Below are 11,437 nucleotides of genomic sequence, written 5' to 3' on the forward strand. Positions count from 1 at the left end.
GACTATCCGTAACGACTCCATCTGGTACGCTGACTCAGGCGCCACACGCCACATGACAGACCAGAGAAGCATCCTGTGGGACTTCCCAGCCCTGATAGCTCGACACCAAGATACGTCACAGGTATTGGCGGCACACAACTCTTAACAGCTGGACAAGGTGATATCAGAGCTACAACAACAATAGATGATGCTGAAGTTCCGTTGATCATCAAAGACGTACTTTTCGTTCCAAACTTGGAACAAATCTGTTTTCTATTGGAGCATCGACCAACGAAGGAGTAAAAGTAGTGTTTACAAACAACGAAGCCAGGTTCTATCGCAACGGTAATCTAGAACTTATTGGAAGGCGAAAGACCAACACACTCTATCAACTGGACATCACAGCCAAAGTTGTCAATGAAGACTTTGCTCTTTCAGCCAACCTGATTCTCCCTTGTCAACATGGCACGAACGACTTGCTCATGTGTCAAACAACAGTATTCTAAAAATGTTATTTTGTTGTTACTTCATTTCATGCATGTTTTTCATTTGAATTTCATTGTAGTTTTTTAATTCTAGTTCAATTTACTTCAAACGTATGAACGTGCATTAACCTTTGAAAGAATTTTTTTTTAAGTACTTATTAATTCAACAACCGAAGCCGAATTCGTGGCAGCCAGCGAAACGTCAAAAAAGCTATTTGACTGCAGCAACTTCTGAAAGAAGTGAAAGGCGATGCCATCGGTCCAGTTCCTATACTCTGTGATAACCAAGGAGACATCTGACTAATCAAGAATCCAGAGTTCCACCAACGCACCTAGCGGTCAGTATCACTTCGTTCGACACCAACAGCTCAACGGCAACATCGAGGTGTCATATGTCTCAACGGAAAACCAGTTTGCTGATATTCTGATAAAACCACATCCTCAAACCCCCACAGTTTGAGCAGAGCCATTAAGGGGAGGTCAGTCAGCTCCATAAGAAAATTTCCCTTGGGCAGCGGAACCGTTTTTGGCGAGCTCCCTCTTTCCCCATCCTCCTTTTTTGAATTGTTACGAGAAATTTCTGCCATCTCGTGGCAGAAAAGAAAAATTGTTACCATTTGAAAAATTGTGATTTTTCTATAGCGTTTGAGGTCTATGGTGGAGGCCATAGCGTCATGGCCGTTGCAAAGCCTAAACGTATTTACTGCTTTATTTGTGGAAGTGTACAAGAAAACAAAAGAGAAAAAATTTGCACTGTTTTGTGTGCCAAAAGGCAGTGTTGCCGTGATCGAAATCAATTTTTGATCGAGATCAAAATCAATCAAAAATTGATCTTGCGATCAACTCATTTTACGATGAGTTTGATCAGGATCAAACTCAAAATTTTGATCCAACTCAAACTCAATTTTGCAATCAACATTTCTGACTGCACGCCATCTACTGATAGGAAAAACAATTAAGTGCCAAGAAATTGAAGTCATAGACTAGTGAAAGTGTCAACTGTAAAGTCATTCGAGTGTCACCCGATCAAGGTTTTTGAAAAGTAATTCAAATTAGTTTAATAAGTTTAGTTACCCTGTAATCATTACATTATCAATTTCGTAATTGAAGCAGTCTAAGAATTACTATGTCGGAGGCGGATGATGATTGCGATTTTGATGAGAATGCAGATCCAAACACGAGTCATGTTTCACAAAGGTGACAAAGCAATACTAGGTAACAAGTTCTCATGTAACCATTACATTATTTGTGTTTTGATTTACTTTTTATTTGTATTTGTAGCACCAATTCTAATCCTGTAAAGAAATTAGCTATACCTGATGAATTCTTCACATGGGTAGGAGACGATGCCTGGCAAAAATGCCAGTGTATATCGGTGTCTACATCCAGGCTGCGTCCCCAAAAAGAAAAAGGATGGTTCTGATAAATCACTTGTGGTGTATCATAATTCTCGATACAATGCAAAAAGGCATTTCTTGGTGGGTGTTATTATCTTACATTACTTATTTACATATTTGCCTATCAGAATCGCACAATAACTTTTCATAACAACCTTCCAGAATCATGATCCTGGTAACCAGCTTGGAAATGCAAACGTTTATTTTCTTGTTTCATTTTATGTTTAAATAAGAAAAGAAAATAAAACAGAAGTTTAAAGAATAAATTATTGTTTCTTGTTCGCTTTTTGTCAATAAAATCTTGAATCTTGATGACAACATGTATTTTGGAAACATACTTTTATTTTTGTATTTTAATTTTCTGATATGATAGTAGAGTATGTACTACACTAGCCTACCAGTGAAATTTCTTTTTCAATTTTACAATCTACTTCCCGCGTTTGTCAGACAACTGGACGAGATATACATGAGTTTGTTATATTGACCGCTAGATGGCGCAAATTGTGAGAAAAATGATTTTGAGTTTGATCGCTAAAATTTTGATCGAGATCAAACTCAATTGTTTGAGTTTGATCGCAAGATCAACTCATCGTCTTTTGAGTTTAATCGCGATCAAACTCAAAAAAATTGATCGGACGGCAAGACTGCCAAAAGGCAAACTCGAAGAATGGACAGTGGCAATAGGTAGTAACAAGCTTAAACAAATGTCAAGGCTGTGTGATGCCCACTTCTTGGAAGAGGATATTGTCACGTGGAATCCAGGGACACACACGTGTTAATGGATTCCACGTGAAACTCTTCTCCCGTCCTGGACTGTAAGGTCAAGTAGAGTTATCTACTGGACCATCTTAACTACTTCTTCCGTATTTACTTTCTACTTTACCCCTAGAAACGGGTTAGACCGTTCGTAGCGGTCATTTAGGTGTTATCTAGATGACCATCTTTCCCTAGACCTCTTCCGGCGTCACCCCGGTAACAGGGTGACCCTTGCCTTTAAATACCCCGAGCCTAAGTAGGTTCGGGGTTCAGCTCTTTCTACAAAGTGCCTTAGATTGTTCCTTCCAAATACACTCCGTTCCTCCTCTAAACACCGTCGCAAGTGATCTTATTTGGTACCTCGACGTCCCCAAGCCTTTTTCCCCGTCACAATATCATAAAAGGAAAGTTATTTTTGGGAAGCTTTTACCCCTGAACAATGGCACCTAAAAAAATGCTGTTCCCAAATTGCTACTAAGTAATTAATTGTAATTTATACATGTATTCATTTCAGTAATTATCTCCTTTGTTACAGTTCCAGGCCAAAAGTCTTCCTTACGGAAACCTCTTCAAACCTTGAATGGACAAAACCTGAGAGTGCTTGAAAAGAAGAAATCTTTGAAGATTACTACGGTATTAACACTTCCTTTATGTTTATTTCAGTGTTGCGTGACATAATAATTTTAACAGAAGGTTCCACATACTACAAAGGATAACGAAAATGTTGTTCCAATCAACCACTGCAGCACAAATTCAAGTGAGTATTCCATTGATAAACATGTTCTATCCCTGTAATGCAACATTTTACTTCATATTTACAGATCTTGAATGTGGTACAAATCTGATGTTTAGTCAACCAGAAACAGAATGCCTACGTGAAGACCGGAAGAGATGGGTAGCTGCATGGTTATGGATGATAGTGTTGATAGTGTTACTATTGTTCCAATTAGTCACTCCAGCACGCTGTCAAGTGAGTACTCCGATAATCAACTTGTTCTACTGTAATGCAACATGCTTACTTCTAATTCACAGATCATGGATGTAGTACAAATCCTTTGTTGTTAAATGAACCAGAAACCAAATGCCTCCATGCAGCCATAAATGATGTTAGCGAATGCCTAGGTACAGACCAAAGTGATGGTAGCTGCATGGTCATTGAAAGAAACAAACGATACTGCTATGGTAATTAAAATAATTTTAATCTCTAATGTCATTTAGCTGATTATTCTATTTCACAGATGTATTCACCTTCAAAGGATAATGATAATGTTGCGACAAGCAGTCAACTGTCCCCAAAAGAAGTTAGTATTTGTTGAACCAACTCATTCAATATCTAATTCAACATGGTTATGCTAAGCAGATGCTGTTAGTTATTTTCTCCACCATGGATGGTAACGACAGAATGCCAGGCAACGTACCAAAATGAAAGCAGCATCACGGTTTCTGAGAGCACCAGTGTCAGTACAACAGTAATGAATTCCACTATACGAATTACGATGTCACATAACTAATAATTTTCGCTATTTAGACGGTTTCGAACATCCCCAGCTGTCCTCTTTATTTTAGTCCATTTGCAGTGAGTCCAAAACAGAAAGAGGAAATACGGAAAAAGTTGGGACATTCTTTTCGGTTATATGCCAGGTTTAAGGAAATACTTTGGAACAAGTCGGTTCTTTCTCTCGTCGTCAGGCAGCTATCGTTAGCAGTGAAGATAATGCTAGTTCACAATCTTCTTCCTTTTGTGAAAAACACAACCACCTGCGAAGAAAAAAACTGCAAAGAAGAAAAAAATTGAATCATCCAGGAATATCGTGTTGCAGTTGCAATGCCCCAGTTTCTGCAACCAGCATGAGAATGCGCAATACCAATCGGGTGTGTTGTGGGAGTTGTTACCCGTTATTGAAAAAATTGGAGGAATCAGAGAGACGTATTGAGTTACTCAAATTAAAATACAAAAAGCTGAGAAATAAACAGAAGAGTACCAAGAAGAAATTAGATGGCAGTTACCAGAAGAATGAGGTATGTAAACAAAGACCCATCTGCAAAATGACAATGACTCCAGTATTATTTTGTTGCAGGAGCTGAGGTCAAAATTAGAAAAATGTGAAGATAAAAATTGTGGAACTCACAAAATTGCAAATCGATGAACAGATTAAGCATTTGCCCTTAAAGGTAAATTCATCTACAACACTATTAATCGTACAATTGCCTAGCAATAATGAAAATTGTAGTATTTTTAGAATAAGTGGTAAAAATGACAGAAAAAACGAAAAATGCTACTATTTGGACATTGTGAAACTCTATCTGTTCATCAATAATGGAACCCTAGCCATCAAAGTGTTCCTTTTATGGCAGCAAAATCTTTACCACGAAAGGGATTTCTGCCACAGCATGAACCTTTTATGACTTCTGTATATACATTGATGCAACATATCTGTTTTTATTTAAATAATAGCACTTAACTTGACACATTTTTTATATTGAAACAATTGACAAATTTTTTCGTGAACACATAACTAAAACTTATCACTTTTTCCGAGTGTTTTTGTGTAACTACACCAACATGCTACATAATAAATATTTTTTTTTCAGCAACGAATAATCATTCAAACTTTTATCCAGAAGGGAAAAGTTATCATGAAAGCCAAATCTAAAAGAGCTTATGGTATCAGATACGACGACGTCTTCTTAATGGCATGTCTACTCCTCAAATTGAAAAGCCCAAGGGCATACTGACACATTCAAAAGAGGGTCTACTTCCTCTCCCCTCCGTGAACACAATAAGAACGATGTTATCGTCTTCCGAGTGCAAGTTCGGTTTCAACGATTTGGCATTGAAAACTATGAAAACCGCTCTGCAAGGCGCACCATTCTCCAGCACATGGGGACAATTGATCTTTGATGAAATAAAGATTAAAAAGGATCTTACTTTTGACAAAGGAACACTAGAACACCATGGAATTGTCGATTTTGGAAAAATTTGAAGACAAAAATTTCGGAAGGGGCTTGCTGACCATGTTTTAGTTTTTATGTTCCGCCCGTACAAATGCAAATGGGTTCAGCCGTTTGCATGTTTCGCTTCAAAAGGTGCTGCCTCAGGATCTATTCTATTTGAACTCATTACCAAAGCAATTGTGATTCTCCACAACCATGGTGCAATTGTTAAAGGTGTAGTTAGTGACGGGGCCCAACCGAACAAATCAGCATACAGAATGTTTGGAATAGATGGACGAAGGAAGAGTGATCGTCAATGTCACAAATTCTATATTAATCACCCACAGGATTCAAAAACAAAAATTTTTTTTTGTTGACGTACCGCATCTATTAAAATGTGTTAGGAATCATATACTGACACACAAATATGTGCAGGTACAATCATTTTTTCGCCAAAAAATATTTAAAAAGTACTTATTCAAAGAGTAATAATTACTTAATTTTTGTTTCCTTTTATAGTATGCCGGGATGGTTGTTCGGTACGAATTCTTTAGCAATCTATACGAACATGAAAAACATAAAGGGGCTGAGAAAATGCCACAAGTTGACTTATTCTCATGTTCATCCCATACTTTGAACGGATGAATGTCCGAAAGCCGCACAGTTGTTGTCAAGATCTGTGGCTATGGCTCTAAACCACTACCGTAATCTCAAGGAAACAGCAGATAAATTTAAAGGTTGGCGATAAATCTACATTTTTTCAAACAACATTTAAATTTTTTGTATGTCAATAGGATCAGAAGGAACTGAGAAATTGGCTATGTTAATGAATAAGACTTTTGATGTCCTAAATGGCAGATACTATGCTGAAGGAATCTCGAATAACATCAACCACAACGACAAGAACAAAAGGACGGTCAAAGAAATGAAGTGGGCAACGTTGAATGCTATGTTGACTGTGCTGTACATCACCGAAAAGGAACATGAATCCCGTGAGAAAAATTCTAGTAGTCCAAGCGAGATGTTTTGTTCACTCACAACGTTAAAGGCATTAAGATTGACAATCAACTCGGCAATGGCACTCACTGAAGAATTACTTCAACATAATTATCATACAGTTTTAACTGGTAAAATGAATCAAGATCCTATTGAGGTACTGCTTCATAATCTATAGTTATCCATTATGAAAGTTTCTAATTACATGATTTGTTATGTTCCAAATTTTAGAGATTTTTTGAATTGCTAGATCTATTGACAACACGCCAACAGCACATTCCTGGCTTCACATCTTTAGGATCTTATCCCTGCACAACCTTACGAAGACAGTCGTTAAAAACGGAAATGTGGATAATGAGGACGAGTTAAAAGTATTAGTTGGCTACAAGAAATGTTTTGTAGATCGATTTAAGGAAATTGAAGAGGAGAGAAAGCAAGCAAAGTTAACTTTAAAGGACAAACTGTTAACTGAGTTGTCTATTAGATATGTTGATCATATTGAGAATCAGGTCAGCAGCAGTGATGTTACGAACGACGAATTGATCTATGACATCTGTGGGTATCTGGCTTCACAGCCGATCAGCAGTTTTGGAATGCCGTAAGTGTAAATCTCTTGCTCAAAACAGAAGAGTCACAACTGCCGAAACCTTTGCGCCAAAAAACCCTTACAAGAACTTATGGATATCTAAAACTTGCAAGTATTCAAATGTTTTAATGTTTTAAAAAGGTAGAATCTTTAGTAGATAAGCATTTTTCTAACAATGATCACATCTATATCAGAGATGCTTTTGAACAAGTCATTGACCAAATTGGTTCTCTAAATTTAACCCAACTTTCATGTGATGAACATCCTGAAGTTCTACCATTTCTAATAATGGAATACGTCCAAATTCGTTTTTATTTCGAGTCAAAAAATTCAGAGATCTCAATTTAGCTAAAACCAAAACCGCTGTACATACAGGTAATAAAATGGCAAAGACCGCGTAATAAAACCGTTAAAACACAAAGTGTTCCAATTGTTATTACTTGTCTATTCATTGTAACACATATTTAAGTTCATAAAATACAAAAACTATATTACTGTGATTGCTTCTATGCGTGAGCAGCAAACTTTGAAACATGAATCGCAAAAAATTTAGTGTAATCTACAATGCCTTATTGAGTTTCCCGGCAGCAGCAGCTATTTCAAGTTTGTAGGTAGTAGTTCACAACACACCCACAAGAGGCAGCAGCGTAGTCGTAGCAATCTCTGTTCCGTGGGCTTATGGACACCGTCTTATGGAGCTGACTGACCTCCCCTTTAATGGCTCTGGTTTGAGAGGAGGTGTTGGAGATGTTGCCAAACCGTGGTGGTTATGTAAACCTACCCAACTGTTTAGCACCACCTTTCTCTGTTCTCATCCCTTTAAGTGCTGTCTATTTCTGATGAGTATGATAGTCTTGTGAACTACTTGATGATAGTGATTTGTACTGACAGGTATGTTGTCTCAATAAAAGAAAGTTATTTGCGTTCAAACATAGTTGATAACACCTTACTCCAACATGTCCATCATCGTTGACTGTTGACTGTGTTTGAGACTTGCCAAGATCTTCTGCTTGTCTTTGATAAATGGACTGGACGTTTCAATTCTTCCTTCTTCCTGCAATTGTGTCTTCGTCAGGTTTAGGATGAGCTTGAGCAGCCTTCTTCTTGCCCCTTGTCATTGTCTTTCTTCTTGCAGCAGGTCCTGCTACGATCACCAATGAAACCAAGAAGTACAATGCTAGGGCCAACGAGTAATACAACTATATTACACCTTTCAACTGGTGCCTAAATAAATATACATAAATAATTACATTCAAGCAAGACATATCAGCAATAATATAACAAGATTCCTTCGGTAATGTCCTTCGGGCAATTTTTTTGAAAAAAATTGTCTAAAGACATGTAACGTGGGCCAAAGATAAAAAGATTTTGGATCCAAGATTTCTAAATTTCAATCAATTTATAGTGTTCATCTCCTGTAGTCTACTGTCCGGAATTAGCAACACGGGAGCTTATGTAAAAAATGAAAATGCAATAACGAATTTGAAGAATTTTATACAACAAATGTACTACCGAATGCAATAGTTTTTTAAAATACACTTCTGGGAATCTAACCATATCAATATTGGCTAGGATAATGTAAGTTTAAGACCTATTAAGCGACTTTAAAAAAATTCCAAAAATTAGAAAAACAATGACATTTGAAGAAAAAATGTTTTATTTCCGCATGAGTATTGAACAATTAAACTTAATGATGCCAGCGCAACACCTTACCACTACGCTGTTATTGACACAATGCGACTAGTATGAATAGCAGTTTAATTTTACATCATCTGCAGCAGTATACTGTCCGGAATTAGCAACACGGGGACTTATGTTTAAAAAAATGAGAATGCAATCGTGAATTAGATGAAGATTTTTCCTCAAAAATAGACAACAAATTGAATTGTCTTGTAAAAGCAATTTCAGGGAATGTAACCATATAAATATTACTTAGGATAGTTTAAGTTTAAGACATACTAAGCGACTTAAAAATTTAACAAAATATACGCATAAAAAGGAAAAAACTAAATAAATTTTGTGTTTCAAAGAGTATTGATCCATTGATCTTGGTGTTATGAGCCCAACACCTTACCGCTGAGCTATCACACACATTCATGTGAATATAGCATCAAAAATTAGGTATCTTGTCGCCGCTGTGTAACTTTCTTCTCCATAGTCTCCGTTCTGGCAGCATGTTTACTACTGCAATATAAAAAAATATATAAAAATCTACTGCTTAAAACATTTTGTTAAAGAAAACACTTACTGTTTAGTGACTGTTATACAGCCTTCTGCACTGACTGCAATGCATTGACAGTTGTAAGGTTACGCAAACAAAATCAAATTCACTGCCTAGGATTCGGCAACCAGCTAGGTAACAATTACGCAAATTAATTTTTTTAAACTGTAATAGAATCAAATGAAAAAGCCACTATACCACGTATCAAATTTTGACAGAATTTTGTACAAAATTTGGGGACGATTGGTCATTCAGGGAAGAAACGTATATGGAAATACATAATGGACATTAAACCTTCTGAGATCTACTACTACTACCCTACCCCCTATACCCCACACCCTAAAATTGTTATAGTCCTTCGGTATATATACATATATACCCTCAGGGATAAGTTACCCAGGGTCCACAATTAGGAGTGGGCTATGACCAGAAATACCAGGGGTGACTCAATAGAGATCACGCATCAATTAACACACTCTAAACACAAATACACAATACATTAATTTACGTCATAAAATAGCATTTCAATCAAGTACCTGAATGCAGAGCAGAATCAAGTGGACACACACAATAAACGACACAAATAGCGTACCAGATTAAGAGCTGTCAGAATCAGAAACTTTACTAGGCAAAATGGCCTCTTACGACTCCAAAAGAAATCAGACAGAAGCAAACAACTGATCAGCTGATAACTACGCCCTCTGATTATTCGACGTGACATCTACCGTTAAAATTACAAACATAAATAAGATAAACAGCCGCCGAATTAATTAAGCGTCGATTTTCGCTGGAACATTAACTATCTTTAAACCGTGTTTAAATTCTAAAAACTTTGTATTAGTAATCTTAATAATTCATAGAATGGATCCCTGAAATTGATTTTGAAATTACTTTTCTCATAGATTATGTCTTCTACCTCTCCTCATCATACAGTTTTTCTGTCGCATCCATGCTCTTAACATCACTATTTGTAATTGTAAAGCTTCTCAGCCAAAAGGGTTCCTAAAATTCACTAGCGATGACTGTGATTATCAAATAAGCCCCCTTCCCGCTATTCCAGTATATTATGATGTCTATTCTACTCTTCCCCAAATCACCCGTTTTGTTGGCCATTCGTGTACCATGTGGCTGGAAAAGAAACACATCTATACTGACTTCTGGGGTTGGCAAACTCCAAGTCAATCAAGATAGCCAATAGAAGTCAATGCACATGAATGTGAAAAATGCGTGATTCCCGATTGTGGCATGGCAAAAGCATGGACTACTTAGGAAACAATAAGTGGTCGTTCGAACGTATTCCAAATGTGCAGGGTAGCTGGGCTTCAAGTCACAGCTGATCAGCTGATCAACTGTCGATTAGAAGAAGTTACTTTAGAAACTGAGTGCGCTAACTGTATTATAAGTTCACCCATTGGCGATATACCGGGAGGGATCAACGGATCCGTTTCTCACAACCTAGTGACCATTGTCTGGAAAGAATCGTTAAGAGAAGTTCAACAGTGCAAACTAAGGCTTGTGGAAACAGGTATCGCTCAACGTTACCTGACTAACAATAGTGAAATAGAAAGAATTCGTGACGTCGAACAACAACTTGACTTTGTTTACAATACAACTAACAAGAAATATTGTAATTAATTCATCAGAAAAAAGTTACAAACAAGTAATCGGAATGGACAAAGTTATTTTACGTTTACATTCTTTAACTGATACCAATGCTCATCTGAGTAAACCACTGGAAGATGACATCGAAAAAATTGCTGACATTATCCGGGCTGAAATCAGCGGAGCGGCTCATTCTCAATACGCACGAGACCGAACTACCAATGGAATAAATGGAGTGGCTCGAGAAATTCGAGCTCTACAATGTGAAAATCGGGTGCTGGCAAACAAAACTGCTATCGCCACCGCACAACACAGTGGATGGCTTGCTGCCAGTTACCTTAATTTACCCACATGAAGCAAATTGATAGCCACTGGTGAATCGATCAGCGTCTATCAATGCTCCCCGAAAAATTCAACGATCACCACTGAAATCACAAGCTGTGGTCCTCAACCCAAACTCGGCGACTACACTTTAGACACT

General features: G+C 37.3%; 1 long non-coding RNA gene and 1 pseudogene across 1 annotated transcript; one reads left to right on the top strand and one right to left on the bottom strand.

Moving 5' to 3' along the window:
- Positions 1 to 6,236: 6,236 nt before the first annotated feature.
- On the top strand, positions 6,237 to 7,368 carry LOC116923928 (annotated as a pseudogene).
- A 781-nt stretch (positions 7,369 to 8,149) lies between these two features.
- Positions 8,150 to 10,043, bottom strand: LOC116922730. Its single transcript, XR_006651397.1, has 3 exons — positions 9,891 to 10,043; positions 9,751 to 9,831; positions 8,150 to 8,357 (listed from the first exon to the last, which is right to left on the bottom strand). It is a non-coding gene; the product is annotated as an uncharacterized LOC116922730 (long non-coding RNA).
- Between the last annotated feature and the right edge of the window lie 1,394 nt (positions 10,044 to 11,437).

The sequence above is a fragment of the Daphnia magna genome, linkage group LG9 (genome assembly GCF_020631705.1).
Source record: "Daphnia magna isolate NIES linkage group LG9, ASM2063170v1.1, whole genome shotgun sequence".
Taxonomy (NCBI): Eukaryota; Metazoa; Arthropoda; class Branchiopoda; order Diplostraca; family Daphniidae; genus Daphnia; species Daphnia magna.